Source organism: Gopherus evgoodei, chromosome 3, assembly GCF_007399415.2.
Source record: "Gopherus evgoodei ecotype Sinaloan lineage chromosome 3, rGopEvg1_v1.p, whole genome shotgun sequence".
Lineage (NCBI taxonomy): Eukaryota > Metazoa > Chordata > Testudines > Testudinidae > Gopherus > Gopherus evgoodei.
In genome coordinates this window covers 145,139,236-145,149,317 of record NC_044324.1, presented here as the reverse complement: position 1 = coordinate 145,149,317, position 10,082 = coordinate 145,139,236, and the positions used below count along the sequence as shown (strand labels likewise).

The 10,082-nt window shown below is 44.4% G+C and overlaps 1 pseudogene; it reads left to right on the top strand.

The window, feature by feature from the left end:
* Positions 1-232: 232 nt before the first annotated feature.
* LOC115649526 lies at positions 233-383 on the top strand (annotated as a pseudogene).
* The last annotated feature ends 9,699 nt before the right edge of the window (positions 384-10,082 follow it).

The window sequence follows — 10,082 nt, the reverse complement described above, 5'->3', positions numbered from 1 at the left end:
TTCAGAGAATGCTGCTTATTGTGCAGGGAGCTGGAATTTTATGAATTGTTAATGGTTAACTAAACAATGGCCTGAAAATTCAGTGGCTTTTTTCCGAATGACTGATGTGTATACTGTACCCGTGAGGCTGGCTGGAGGCAGTCATTCCAGCCAGAGCCTGCCCATTAATAATTGAAGGCACCTTTTCAAAGAATTAAGATCCTTAAATAATTAATAACAACTACATAATTATGTAATTAGCTGGCAGGGGAGATACCATGATCTGGAAGGTGGCTTTCCTAGGATGAGGCTCATCCATTGCAATCCAGATATGCTGATTCCTGCAGTTTCCTTAAATGCAGGGTCCTTGAATGCAGAGTTTGAGGAGGCTGGTGCAGCACTAGGGTAGGGGAGTGCATTCATGTTTCCTCTGGAATATAATTGTAGACAGGCAATGTGATCTAGTGGTCAGAACACGGCATTAGAAACAAGGTTGGTGGCTCAGCGTGTGACCTTAATCTATCTGTTTCTATTTCCCCCACTGTACAATCAGAACACATCCACCTTGGTAATGTACCTGGTGATCCATATGTGAAAAGCGCTAGCTGAGAGCTAAATCATCATCATAAATGGATTAGTGATCTCATTGATAGAAAGATGCCTTCCCCCCTCCTGCTCATATCAATGAGCTTTACCTTCTTGTTTTCTTAGTTTCATTGATTGCCATGTAATCCCCAGTTTTTCTCCTGCAGTAAATGATGAATTTTCTGAGATTTGGGGCTGTATGGTGCCCAGGGGGAAAAAAAGCATGTAATATGAATAATACCTCACTCTTAATTCACACATTTCAAAGTGCTTTACAAAGGAGGTCAGTATCCCTCTTGTACAGATGGGGACAGTCAGACTCAGTTGGGTAAAGTAACTTGCCTGAGGTTTCCCTACCAGATCAGTGGCACAGCAGGGAATAGAACTCAGATCTCCTGAGTCTCCACCAAGTGCTCAAGGCACTAGCCTACAGTGTCTCTCCTTTCATGTATCTGGAGGAGCTGACCACAAATACACTGAGTACAGAGACCGTGTAGCGATTAGCACAGAGATAGGTGCTAGCTTCAGAATGGTTGAGGAGGGGAACCATGGCCCTACTCAGGGGAAGTGCATGCCACACTCCATAGTGAAGGTACAATGGCTGCTCTCTTTTTCTGCTTCTGGGAATCTCAAGGGGAACTCTGCCAGATGAGGCCCCAGAGCTTTCACATCATCATAATGAGCCCCTTTTTGATTAAAACATGTCTATTTTCAAGCACAGAGAAAAGTGAGTGCTTTAAATAGATTCATGGAGATGGGAAGGACCTATGAATTTATCTTCTTCATTCCCCTATCCTTGCTGATGAAGAGTTATTCCCTCTAGGATATCATCCAGTACTTTGTCCAGTCTAGTTTCCAATCACTCACACGTGATGGGGCTTCCCTTAAGAGACTGTGCCACTCTCTAATCTACCCCCCTGTTGGGAAACAAATATTTCCAGATACTTATTCAGCTTCAGCAATTCCTCTCTCTGCTTGCTCTTAACACACATCCATTGCTTGTAGACTTATATCTCCTTTGGCCATCATCCTTTAGCTAAAATACACAGATTTAGCTCTTGTAACCTTTCTTCATAGGTTAATCTTCATCTTCTGGTCCCTTCATCATTTTTGTTGCTATTCTCTCAATCTGTCTTTTATTGAAGGCAGAATTCCAGATGTGGGCTAACCAGTGCTATGCCTAAAGACACTATCAGTTCCTTGGGGTGTGTGTGTGTGTGTGTGTGTGTGTGTGTGTGTGTGTGTGTGTGTGTGTGTGTGTGTGTGTGTGTGTGTGTGTGAGAGAGAGAGAGAGAGAATAAGATGTGTTTAGTCACCCAGCCCCAAAATACATTAGCCCCGATTTTCTGGGCTGGCTGAGCTGTGCTTAGGGCAAGCCTGGAGAGATGCAAAGACGGCTTTATGTCAACTTTGCGGTTCCCTGACCCTGTGGCCAGTGGTTGCTAGCTCAATGCCAAGGTTGTTCTATCTTATCCTGACTAAGAACAGCAGTCAAGGACTGGTAAGGTGGAACAATGCCTTGGCCATATCTCCTTTTCCATGGCCAGACCCCCTTCAGAGGGGGCTATGGCAGGGCTTTGTCATAGGAACTGCTATACCTGCAAGACTGAGATTCTATATGGGAAAAATAATTCTAGGCCCATTTAAAACAGGACTATGTCTGCTTTGCACCACCAGAGTGCCATCCATCACTAATGTGGCTGGAGGATGCTGGAGAATCAAGCATGTCAGGTTGTTTTGCCAATATACTGCATTAAAAGCTCATATCCAATTTGCTGTCTACTCAACCCCATGTCTTTCTCAGCATTGCTGCTTTGCAAGTTGCTCTACCCTTCATCCCACTCCCTTCCAAAGCTTGCATTTTGCTGGACAGGTATAATTTTGTATCCATATTTTGACTCCCTCCTAGTCCCTTTACACTGTTTGTGTCCTCTCCTCTCTGGTGCTTGCAGATCCTCCCAGTTCAGTATTATCTGCAAGTTTAGGGCCTTGTCCTGCTGCTGTTATGCACATGGATATCTTATTGAAGTCAGTGGGAAATCCACTCCCAGAGTGGTGGCAGCAAGACTGGGCCTCTAGTGTGCTGCTTACCCTCTTCTTCTAGATATTAATAAAAATGTGAAATAAAACTTGACCTAGCACTGATCCTTTGCTTGCTCCACTGGCCAGCCCCTCACAGTGTGATATGTTGCTGTTTCTCATTTTGTTTTGCTTTGTTTACAGTACTCAGTCCAGCTTTCAGTCCATGCGCAAATACTCAAATCCAAGCCAAGTTGAATTAATTTCAAGAAAGGTTTCACAAGACTCTGTCAACTGCTTTACTGAAAACCAGACATACCGGACCTGCTGTTTTTCTCTCTTTCTGACTCAGACGCCAATCCTATATCAGGATATGCTCACACAGACCCCTGTGACATTGTGGAGTCTGACTGATGTCAGTGGGACTCCATATGGGCACACGGGTTCATACGAGCGGATGCCACTGCAGAATCAAGGGCACATTTTATAATTGGGTTAAAAAAATTCTCTCTGGAATGATTTGTTCTTTATTAAATCCATGCCGTTGATCATTCACACTGCTGTTACCCCCCTTTACAGGAACATTCCCTGTTACCTCTCAACATTGGTTCCATTATTTTACCAGCCATAGAAAGTAATTGTCAGGATTGCTTTTCCCTTTGGCACCTTGCTGTCTGCCTCATCAGAGAAGCAAAGCTTTGAATAGACCGGGAGGGGCTCAGCTGGTGTAAATTGCCATAGCTCCACTGAAGTCATGAGAGACGTCAAAAAAGTCATGACAGCTTCCATCAGCTGAGGATCTGCCCAAAAGACTGCACTTCCCACTCACACTAACAGGCATAAGGCACATGGTGTGGTAGCTCGTAGCTACTGTTCATGCTCTGCCTGTTCTCTGCATAAAGATACTTCAATCTCTAGGTTTCACGAGCATCACGTTTAGTGACAGTCACAAGAAAAGCCTGACTTCCCCCATAAGTTTAAAATGCAGCTGGCATTCCAAACCAATTTTCCTGAAGGATTCTTACTTTTCCAGATGAGTCTTCTGATTGAACTTGTCAGTATAGGTATCGACAAAAAGCCGGTAGGTAAAACCTGGAAGCATTAAATATATACAAATAAGTATGTTGTAAAGATACAGATCTCAAGGGAATTAGCAAGCTTTCTGAGATACTGTCAATTGTTTTTGAAAAAACTATGAAGAACATGAAGTTTCAGAATACAGAAGATTCCTTAATGCGTTGTCATATGCCATAGAAAAGGTCATCTGTAGCTCAGATATCAGAGTGCGGTGTGATATGCTGTTGCAATCCTAACTAAGCAATTTTGTTTACCTCTTGGCTCAGAATCACCTCAAATTTGTAACATTTTACATAAAACTCCATTATGCAGTGATTTAAATCCCTCATTAAAGCACTGTCTGCTTTAGAAAACTGACACATTGTTGACACTGGTGATCCGCACCATAAGGTGCCCCTGAACTAGTGTTGAATAGAGAATGAAGGGGAGCAGTTTGTTGACAGGAAGCCCTATATTTTGGCTCCAATTATCCACTCCTCCTCTCCACTTTATATTCAAATTCTCCCTTATTAACCACGGAGCAGAATTCATTACAAAAAGGTTTCCTTTCAGAGAAGGGTCCGAATGACAACATTTGGACCCCATTGGAATCAGAACGTTCCAAGCTCAGGTTGTTTGGATTTGTTGCTCTGACTCTGTTTGTTTTAGGGCTTGTCTTCGTTGCAGGGTTAGCATGTGTCATGGACACTTGAGTTAACAGCAACCACACTGCAAATCAATAGGCTGCATGGAGCATATTTATTAGTAGTGCAGAGAGGCCGAGTGTCCTGGGCTACATTTTTAGCTCGAGCATCAACCCTGTCAACCCCTTCCCTCCCCCACTGCCCACTGATGGGCAATTGAGCCTGAGTTTTAAGCACCACTTAACCTGAGCTAGAGACTTTTGTGTGTTCCTGGTGGTTGGGTGGGGGGCAGCACTTGAGTTTACCTCACAAACTTACAGTGTAGTGAAGACAAGCCCATAGACAACAGCATCTCAGAGTTTAAGGCCAGAAGGGATCATTAGATCATCTTGTCAGACCTGCATATTACAGGCTATTAAATTTCACTCTGTTACTCATGTACTGAGCCCACAAAGTTTGTGCACTGAATATTACAAATAATTTTTTTTATTTAGTCCATATCTAATTCCTCACTGTCAGCACTTCCATTATAAATCCCCATTAGCGATGTTGCTGAGGTATAAATGAGAGTAGGATTTGGCCCATTGAGTTTATTCTTCTTTCATCACATTTGCACAGAGCTTTTCAAGCGAATGCACAGTGTTTTCTTTCCATACCTTTCAGTTTAACATAATGGTGATAAATGGAGTGACACTGATACATTTTTAGTTTATTTAAAGCTGTTTATCATCCATATCTATTATGGAAAGTCATCAACTATGCAAAATGTGGGGATGTTTAGAGAGTTTCTAATGTGCATCTATTTATGGCTCTGATGCCTCCTCCTTTGTGCTTTGCTCGGGTGCAAGTGGCCCAGAGACATTCCATTAAGTAACTCTCTTGTGTCACTGACATGAAAAGGGAACTTGCCAGCTAGGTTTTGGTGAGAAGCCCTGGTGAATGTGGCCTGATCGGGGTCCAGGGTGGGAGGAGGGGTTTGTAACAAAACATGCTTTCGTTTAGTTATAAGGAGTTTCACAGGATGGGACAAATCCTCCCCTGCTGCCAGTGCTGAAGTAAGGAATTCTGGGATTCTGTGCATGATGGAAACTGGAAAGGGGGGGGCACCTGAGTGGCATTGCAACCTAGTGTGTGGGATTGCAGGATCACTCAGGTTTGACCTAGCCCCACCCTCCATCATGATGGAGGATAGGATAGCATTCCTCCCAGGCTGTGTGGTGCTTTCTGTGGCTATTTCTGCAGCCCATCGCTTCTGTGGCCATTCCCCCAGTGTAGGGTGTTTGGCTGGTGTATCCACTCACTGGCCACACCTCAGACTCCTCCCCCCACCTTCATTGGAACTACAGATGGAGCACAACACAGCAGCAGCACCCAGGAGGTGTTCGAGCCTCTCAGAGAGGGCTCCTGCAATCTGGCCCCACTCAGCAGATCCACACTAGTTCCACTGCTTGGCAAGCCCTAGATACCCAAGGGAGATGGCAGGCAGAATTTGGACCTGTCTACTAATAATATGGACTCAAACATGTGCTGTGCTTTGAAACTTGGCAGAGGAAACCTCAGCCTAGGAGTAATTGTTTGTCTGCGAACAGCAGCGTCTGTTTGCACACCTGTAACACAAAGGCAGCCAAAAAGAAATGAAGTTTGTTCATCTCAAAAGCTTTTTTGCATTCCTGTAATTAGAAAATAGGTTTGTTTAAAAAACAATAACAACAGATTGCTAAGCTCTCTGGTTAACCCATAATGCTGTCAATGCCAAGTTGTGCCCAATGGACGCCCACATTGGGAATTAGCCAGAGAGCCCAAAGGCCACTTAGGCTGTGTCTACACTACGAACCTGTGGGTGTAATTCCCCTGCTCAGGAATACATACTTGTAGCTTCAGGAAAGCCAGAGTGGGTATAAATAGCAGCATAGCTGTGATAGCGCAGCAGCAGTGGAGACATGGCTGAGACCCATTCTGCCGGATCATTGGCTAGTGTACATCCAGGCAGCAACTGACATCAATGGTGCTCTGCTGAATTACACCAGCCAATGACTAGTCTTCACAGATTGCATCTGTTTTGGAAGATGAAGGTAGGTGCAGGCTTCATTGCAGAAATCCCTGAATTGCACTAGGCCTTTCATCACTCCTGCCCTACATTGTTCTAGTGTTTACAAGACAAATCACTTTAAATGGCCAAGATGGTATAGATTTTTAGACTAGTGTTTGTCTCCTAGCCCTGGTCTACACTACAAACTTAATCTACAGCCTGGGTGACACAGTTATACCAACCAAACTCCTGGTGTAGACATTGCTGTGTCGACAGTTCTCCCACTGACATAGCTACTACCTCTCTGGGAGGTGGATTAATCACACAGATGGGAGCATCTTCATTTAAGTGCTACAGCCAGGGCAGGTGCAAGGATGTTTTGCGCCCTAGGCGAAACTTCCAACTTGCGCACTCCCCGCCCGATCCCTGTGGCAGCTTCCCATCCCCCCCTCCGCCCCAAGGCGCCCTCCCACAGCAGCTTCCCCTGGCCCGGGGACCCATGCGGCAGCTCCCCGCCCCAGCTCACCTCTGCTCCGCCTCCTCCCCAAGCATGCTGTCGCCACTCCGCTTCTCCCGCCTCCCAAGCTTGCAGTGCCAATCAGCTGATAGCAGCTGCAAGCCTGGGAGGCGAGAGAAGCAGAGCAGGGCGGCGTGCTCAGGGGAGGAGGCGGAGCAGAGTGAGCTGAGGCGGGGAACGGTTCCCCTGTGTGCTGCACCCCCCCCTTACTTGCTGCAGGCGGCCTTCCCCATGCCCCCCCTGCCCCAGGTCCCTCTGCCTAAATGCCGACAACAACCGGGGCGGCTGAAGTTCTGGCCACCGCAGTCGCTGCTGAAGGACCCGAAATGCCGCTCCCAAAATGCTAGTGCCCTAGGCGACCACCTAGGTCACCTGATGGGTTGCACCGGCCCTGGCTACAGCGGCACAGCTGCAGTACTGTAAGTGTAGACAAGCCCTTAGCTTGCACAGTAACCACATTATAAAAGGTGTTTAAAATGGGCAGTATCCTGCTATCAGCTTACACCCTGTAAATCCAGAGAAACTCCACTGGAATCAGAGAGTTACCTTGCATTTACCCCAGTGAAACTGGCAACAGGATTTGGCCTGATGTATTCAATAATAGATATTACAGTCAAGAATTCAAGTTAGGGAGTACACAAAACCCGGGTCCTCTAAAGGAGTCTCAAATGTCAGCATCATAAATATGGACCATCTCCTGTTGGCGAGAGAGAAACTTTCGAGCTTACACAGAGCTCTTCTGGGAACCTAAATCAGCCAACATGGAACAACACAGCAACAACAACAGTGCAGACAGCAGCATATTTTTGCTTTGTTTGAAGTGGCAAGAAAAAACAAAGGAAACTAAACAACAAAAAGCAAATAAATTAAACAAAAGCCCCTGGATGTCAGTCTGATCTCACATACACACGGTGTTCCAGTAAATCCAGTTACTCCACCCAGTGTAACTGTGAGAGCAGAATCTGGCCCCAGCTACTCACATCTTGTGTCTGAGGGGGACTGCAGCTGCAGATGGCACTCTGTTATCAATATGCAACAGGAAGGGAGAGTTTTCTCACACATCCCACACAAGAAATTAATTGTCAGTATTGTTGGCTAATCACATTTTCTGTACTGTCCTTACATCTGGCTCCTGGAAGACTAATCACTGTCCTGATAACCAGGTTTGTTAGATAGAGAGCTATCCACACAACAACATGCTTTCCTCACAGAACCCATCCTCTGAACCATCTTGGTAGCCAGACCTAAAACTAAAACTCATGTCACACCACTACTTTTATCCCTTGCACGGCTCTTACTTCCTTTTGTTTCTCTGCAGTTTCCATAACACCATCCAGCCTAGCTGATATATTCTTCTCAGCTGTACAAATACTGAGAAGGCTAATAATTTGTATATCTTAGAAATCTATGTCTGTATCTTCTGCTAGAATGCTGTGTAAAAGACCCCAATTTCCTTTGTAAGGAAGCATTAATAATGGGGTTGTTTGGCCTTCTCTGCGAGATTTAAAGAGCACAACAGCAATAGCGCTTTGGGGAGAAATCTGTGTCTGAAAAGTTTCTGTGGAAATTAAACGTCAATTTTCACTAGATAACAGATAGAAAACAATCAAAGAGCTGGCATAAATGGGAGGAAATGGCTAATTCCAGAGAATGTGACTATGTCCATGTGTGACCAGTAGCAAGAAACACTGTTCAGCAGAAAGCAATATTCAAAACTGAATGTTATGGTCTTATTGTTAGTAAGAATCATGCCAAGAAAATGACTAGAGCTGAGTTTTAACTATCCTGTGCAAATTTTTGGAAATTTCTCCTTTTCTGAATCAGGACAAAAAGTCAAAAGCTTGAAATTTTCTGCAAATAAACACAAAATTCAGGTAAATTCAAATGTGTCATTTTGATTTCAACCAATTTTTTTAGCATTCTAATAGAAGTAGATAAAATTTCAAAACAAAGTATTTTCAAATTGGAGACCTTAATTTTTTTTGTATGTTTTGAAAATGTGGATAATAGGCCCTTTTGACAATTTTTAAATCTTTTTTCCAAAAATTTTCAAGTAGAGAAATTTGAGAAACTGACCCTTTCCCATGAAAAGTTTTGGTTTCAATCAATTGGCATTTTTCAACAACAAAAGGTAGTCAAAAAATTCCTGACCAGCTCTTGCAGTAACTTACTGGCTCAGGGCTTGTACAGTGGGGCAGCTGTGCCACTTTGTGACAGTGCTACCTATGCCAACAGGAGAGCTTCTCTCATTGGCATAGGTACTCCACCTCCCCCACATGGCAGTAGCTATGTCGATGGGAGAAGCCAGTCTGTCAACATAGTGCTGTCTACACAAGGGGGTTAGGTCGATATAATTATGTCACTTTGGGGTATGGATTTTTCATGCCCCCTGAGTGATGTAGTTATACTGATATAGGCCTGGAGTGAAGACCAAGACTCAGACAGACATCTCCACATGGAAGGGAAAGGCGCTATAATTGAAGGGCCATCTGCTCGGTGTGGATGGATACTGCTTGGTTCCAGATTGCAAACACAAAGCTATAGTCTCCCAAAGCTGCACCTCTATATTTTAGAATTCAGATGGCTGCCCTGCATTTGTTCCCTTGGCCACACTTTGGCCTCCTGGATCTAAAACCAGACTTGTAAAACCAGATCTCAAGTCACTGATCTTCTTGAGAACATCAATCTGCTCTCTAATTCTGTAACACAGCCCACAATTTTCATAACAGTGAGGAGAGACAATCAATGAATACTGTACATGCACTATAGTGGGCTGGCCTTGATCACATCCACAGTTTCTTACAAATAAGTGACTCATTTTAGTCCTTTTCCTCTGAGGAAGAGCGGCAAAATATTTTTAGTTTCACTCCACTGCAAAGCCCTTCGGGTAACCAAATACTCTTTTGGGCTGACTGGCTTCCTCTTCCACACAGGGATCTTCTCTGTTCCCTTCTGTAAAGGCCTCTGGACAGCCAAAATGCTAAGGGATAAACCATGCAGGGGATGATATGTTTATTTAGACTGTATGCTTCTTGAGGCAGGGACTGTCTCTTTTTTGTGTTTGTACAGCGCCTAGCACAATGGGGACCTGGGCCATAACTGGGGCTCCTAGACACTACCTCAATAGAAATAAATACTAATTAATAATCATTTTTAATTAAACCAGGTTGAACAGACTCATCTGACACCAGCAATACGGAGACATTTGGAGCCAAATTCTGCTCTGAGTGGCATCAGCTTTTTAAAATGCCTT